Below are 6000 nucleotides of genomic sequence, written 5' to 3' on the forward strand. Positions count from 1 at the left end.
GGCAGTGGGCTGGGGCAGTGGGCAGTGGGCAGCGGGCTGGGGCAGTGGGCAGCGGGCGGGGGCAGCGGGCAGTGGGCAGCGGGCTGGGGCAGCGGGCAGCGGGCTGGGGCAGTGGGCAGTGGGCTGGGGCAGCGGGCAGTGGGCTGGGGCAGCGGGCAGCGGGCAGTGGGCTGGGGCAGTGGGCAGCGGGCAGTGGGCAGCGGGCTGGGGCAGTGGGCAGTGGGCTGGGGCAGTGGGCAGCGGGCAGTGGGCAGTGGGCTGGGGCAGTGGGCAGTGGGCAGCGGGCTGTGAGCAGCGGGCTGGGGCAGTGGGCAGCGGGCTGGAGCAGCGGGCAGTGGGCTGGGGCAGTGGGCAGTGAGCAGCGGGCTGGGGCAGCGGGCAGTGGGCAGTGGGCTGGGGCAGTGGGCAGCGGACAGTGGGCTGGGGCAGTGGGCAGTGGGCAGCGGGCTGGGGCAGTGGGCTGGAGCAGTGGGCTGGAGCAGTGGGCAGTGGGCTGGGGCAGTGGGCAGTGGGCAGCGGGCTTGGGCAGCGGGCAGTGGGCAGTGGGCTGGGGCAGCGGGCAGTGGGCTGGGGCAGTGGGCAGTGGGCTGGAGCAGTGGGCTGGAGCAGTGGGCTGGGGCAGTGGGCTGGAGCAGCGGGCAGTGGGCAGCGGGCAGTGGGCAGCAGGCTGGGGCAGCGGGCAGTGGGCAGCGGACAGTGGGCAGTGGGCTGGGGCAGCGGGCAGTGGGCAGCGGGCTGGAGCAGCGGGCAGTGGGCTGGAGCAGCGGGCAGTGGGCAGTGGGCTGGAGCTGCGGGCAGTGGGCTGGAGCAGTGGGCAGTGGGCTGGGGCAGCGGGCAGCGGGCAGCGGGCTGGAGCAGCGGGCAGTGGGCTGGAGCAGTGGGCAGTGGGCAGTGGGCTGGGGCAGCGGGCTGGGGCAGTGGGCAGTGGGCAGTGGGCTGGAGCAGCGGGCAGTGGGCTGGAGCAGTGGGCAGTGGGCAGTGGGCTGGGGCAGCGGGCCCGATGGCACTGCAGGTGTCACAGGGAGCCCCTTCAAATGCCCCCGTTGCGCTACCTTCCTGTGTGTCCAGCACGGATGCACACACTCCTGGTGTGTGGGCTGCCACTGGCTCTGTTTGGCCCAGCTGCCCCTGCCCAGGACGTGGCACAGGGCCCTGGCACTCGGTGGCTGCCCCCAGCTCCAGCCTTGGCCATTTCAGGAGTTTTTCTGTATGCAGCAAGCCACAGAAAAAATCTCAAAGGAACTTAAAAAGGGTTTGTTGGCTCCAAAGTGGGGGCTGGGGCAGCGTGTGGAATGTGGGAGGCAGCTGCAGGGAGGCACCTGGTCTCGCAGGACACAGCGTCCTGCCCTGCTGACTCTCTCCACACCGATTTCTCGGGGGGCCACAGGAGCCTGGCCCCCTCAGGCCCAGCTGTCAGAGCGAAGGGACGAAAGCCTGACAACATCGTCCTGGCTCCTCTCTCTGCCCCGTGTGAGCTGCAGGGAGGAGGCCGCAGCGGGGCCTGCGTGTGCACAGGGCAGTGCAGCCCCTCTGTGAGCGGGCCGGGGGCTGTTCCTGGAAAGCCGGAGGGAGGCGCAGCAGCAGGGGCACAGGGAGAAGGACCCCGCCCGTGGGATTGGGAGCGTGGTCAGAAGCGTCCCGGCCTTGCACTGTGGACAGTTGTCATTTGGAGGCAGCTGCTCTGAGGGAGAGACGGGAGGCTCCAGGCCCTCCCAGGAAATGAAGACCTGCCAGCAACCTCTGCTGGGCACCTGCAGCCCAGGAGCGAGGAGCGGCCCAGACACCGCGGCAGTGGCTCCAGGAGGGCTCTGCAGGTGCTGGCAGCATTAGACGGTGCCAATTACCGAAAATAGAGATTTACAGAAACAGACGGTTTGGGAGTGAGCAGCCATTTTTGGGAATGGATCCTGTGCTTCAGTCATTGTAAGCTTTAAGTGGTTCTTGTGTGTTTAATAATCTGCTTATCAAACACGTGCCAGGGATGGGAGTGGCAGCGGGTCCCTGGGGGACCTCAGGCTGCCGGGATCAGGATGTGCCCTGCAGTTCTGACCCCCAGCCCCGCCATGGAGACCCCTTCCCATCCCGGAGGGGCTCAGGTGCAGCCCAGTCCCCCACCTGTCCGAGGCCAGCTGCCAGGGGCCCCGCTTCTCAGGGCTCGCCCCCTCCTAGCAGGACTGCCAGGGAGTGGCCTGTCCCTGGGGACATTGGGCGCTGAGGTTGGGAGCTTGGCCATGAGGCAGCATCTGCCAGTCCCATCAGGGTGTGCCTCTGGGCAGGCCACCCAGCTCTGAGCTGCGGCTTGCTGTCCGTGAAATGGTGACACTTCCATTTTGGGGAATGGAGGCACACATTTGGAACAGCCATGGCCCTGGCCACAGGGCTCGCTGGGCACAGCCAAGCACAGCCGCCCACTGGCTTCTGTGGCCCAGCGCTGGCTGCGTGCACGTGGGACCATCCAGATAGGTCCAGGTGGCCCATGAGCAGATGGGGGGCTTCCTACCAAGTCCCCTCCAAACCACAGGGAGCCCAAGCAGCTGCACTCACTGTTAACACCCCCCGAGGTCCACAGAGTTCTGGACCAGTGACCCAGGCCACCTGGTCTGTCCTGTCCCTCATCCAGTCCACCGAAGGCCCGGCTGCTCCCCAAGAGCCCTTGTTCCCACGGGCGTCAGCAGCAGCTGTGGGCACAGGACGGCCTGAGCACACCTGGGAAACAGTTGTGTCTGGAGGTGGAGCCGTGTCCCCCTGCCCACTCTGAACAGGGCACCGTGGGCACAGAACGTGGGTGAGCCTTGCTCTCAGAGGCACACCTGGGCCCCAGGTTGAAACACACCTGCTCCCACAGCCCTGGCCTCAGCCCCTTCCCTGGAGAAATGTCACTGCCCTATCCTCCTGGGCATCAAGCTGTCAACAGAAAAGAGCCAAAACTGTAAAATAATTTAAAGAGGTTTATTTTGAGCCAAATATGTGCCACTGTGGCCTGGAGCCACACCCAAGAAGACTTGAGCAGGTGGTCCCGCCATGATTGGGTCACAGTTTGGTTTTACACATTTCAGGGAGGCAGGAATTACCCATAAAGTCATCAGTCAATACATGGAAGGTGCGCATTGGTTTGGCCGGAAAAGACAGGACGTGTCAAAGCAGGGGGATTGCAGGTTACAGGTGGGTTTAAAGACCTTTGATTTGTAGCTGGTTAAAGAAATGAAGCTTTGTCTAATGGCTTGAATGTTTTTAGTTAAGATAAGGAAGTCTGTTAACCAGAGACAAGCCATGGGATATAAACCCAGGCTCAAGTGGTCTGTTAAGTAAATTGGTGACCGCAGGTGTGGTCTAAGCTGTGTCTGGTGTAGCCTTGCGCACCCGCAGCCTGTTAATGAGTCACAAAGGACGTCGCCAAGAAGGGCGGGGCGTGACGAGGCAGGTCTGACCTCCCTGCTCAGGGCCAGCAGCTCAGCTGTAAGGCATTTCTGGGTCCCCTTGGCTAAGAGGGGGCCCATTCAGTCAGTGGGGAGGGGTTTAAGATTTTATTTTAGTTCACAGAGTTGAGCCCTGACCCGGAGCAGAGCCCCTGCAGTGGCACCTGACAGCGTCCCCAGCAGGCCTCGACCTCTCCCCGCTGGACGCCTGCCTGGCCCAGCAGAACAGCCTTGGGTGGCCCAGGCCCCCCACACTGGACCAGACACCCCAAGTCTCCCCATGGTCACAAAGTCATGGCGAATAGCCCATCTGTCAAGACAACAGGGGACACTTAAACTTCCTTGGAGTCACAACGAAGCTGTTTAGGATAATAACATCCAATAGGAAAGTGTTCCAAAGACATTAAAATAACCAGTTGGATAATCCCAGTGGGACCATTTCTGAAGCCCACCTGCGTGGTTCTCATCTCCAGACCCCGGAGGTGACCACCTCCTGCCCGCCAGGACTGGCGCGGCCTCACACAGCTGGAGCGATGTCCTGCCGTGGGGGGCTTGGCGAGGAGCCCCCTTTCTGTCCCTGGGCCGCCCAGACCTGTCTGTGGTGGTCCTCAGTGCGCCCAGTGCTGTGGGCAGAGTGGGTTCCAGCCAGCCCCACCATCGCCAGTCACGGCGTGGACGCTGCTCGCAAACAGGCCACACGTGGCGCGTTCCCAGGGTGCACGGCCAGGCGAAGAACAAGGAATGGAAACAGGACACCGGGGAGCAAGGCCAGGTCTACTCACACCCACAGGCCTGTGGGTGCAGGAGACCCTTGTAAACCCGTGAAGAATACCTGCCTTAACAAGCGAATTTAGCAAGGTCATAAAATGCAAAGTTCATATGCAAAAATCAGTGGTGCTTCCATCTACTAGCAGCAAATACTTGGAAAGCAACAATTGAAAATCACTTCTTTCAATGATATCAAAAATCATAATACTCCTAAGAATTGATTTAATTAAAAACATGCGAGTTCTCAATGCTGAAAACCACACATCGCTGACAGAAATGAAAGAGCATCTGAATAAATGGGGGGACATACCTTGCTCATGGATTAGAAGGCTTGTTATTTAAGGTAAAAATTCTCTCCAAATTGATCTACAGATTCGATGTGACCCAACTGAAATCTCAACACGCTTTTTATTTTGTAAAAATTGAGAAGCTGATTCAAAACAGCTGATACGGAAAAGCAAAGGACCTACAATAGCCAAAGCAATTTTGCAAAATGAGATGGCCAGGAGCTCACTGAGACCAGAGGGAGAGAATGGAGCCCAGAAATGGCCCCACTTGTGCACAGCGAAGGCGTTGGTGTAATTCGGGGGAAGGCTGGTCTTTAGACAGAGTAGCTCAAGAACAACTGGACATCCACAGAGAACAAGTGAGATTCCCATTCATAGACACCAATTTGCAAGGGATGATAGACCCAAACCCAAAGCTAAAACTGTACAACTTCTAGAGCTTTTCTATCCAGGGTGGTAGCCATTAGCTACATATGGCTATTTAAATTGAAATTAATTGAAATTAAGGTAAAAATCCAATTCCAGACACATTTCTAGTGCCCACTAGCTACATGCAACTGGGGGCTCCCAGACTGGATGGCACAAATATGGAACGTTGACATCATCACATAAAGTTCTACTGGAGGGTGAGTCGTGGATGGGAACGTAGGACAGAACCTGCCCGTTGGGCAGACGTTTCTCAGGACACAGCAGTGGTGTCCAGGGAAGTAAAAGGCTAGACTGGACCTCATTAAAGGTAAACTCTCCTGCTATTCAAAAGATATGATTAAGCAAACAGAGTGGCAGGCTACACCTGGGAGGAAATATTCGTGCTCCTTGCCTCTTGTATCCAGGATGTATAAATAACCTTTACAACTCAGCAATAAGAAGATTTTAAATTGCAATTTAAAAATTTAAAAATATGCCAAAGATTTGAACAGATACTTAACAAAGACAAATGACTAATAATCACATAAAAATATGTTTACTATCATAATCATTTGTCATCAAGAAGTGAGGTACCACATCACTCCCACTAGGAAGGCTAACATTTTAAAAGCTGACAACACTAAGTGCTAGCAAGGATGTGGAGCAGTCCCTGGGGATTCAGAATAGTGCCACACTTCGGAAGACAGTCAGGCAGTTTCTTGCAGAGTCACACACGCACCTGCAGTGTGACCCGCAGCCTCCTCTTAGGCATCTACTCAAGAGAAGAGAAAATTTGTTCACACAAAAGCTCATGCACAGAGGTTTGTGCCATTTTTATGTGTAATAGCTAAAAATGCAACAACCCAATGTCATCAAGGAATGAAGGACAAGCACGTGTGGCACATCCACGCGGCAGGGACGACTCGGAACAAAGGGAGAACTGCGGAGTGAGCCTCAGCCCCGCCGTGTTGCTGGCAGGAGTCCATCCCGCCAGGCTCTGTCCTGGCGGGAAGCAGGCGTGGGCCTGCCTGTGGCCGGGCCCTGGGGTCCGTGGAGAGCTCCCCGTCGGCTGGGCACAGAGGCTCAGGAGCGCGTTCGTCCACCAGAAGGTGTTCAACGGA

The sequence above is a fragment of the Lemur catta genome, chromosome 1 (genome assembly GCF_020740605.2).
Source record: "Lemur catta isolate mLemCat1 chromosome 1, mLemCat1.pri, whole genome shotgun sequence".
NCBI classification, from domain to species: domain Eukaryota; kingdom Metazoa; phylum Chordata; class Mammalia; order Primates; family Lemuridae; genus Lemur; species Lemur catta.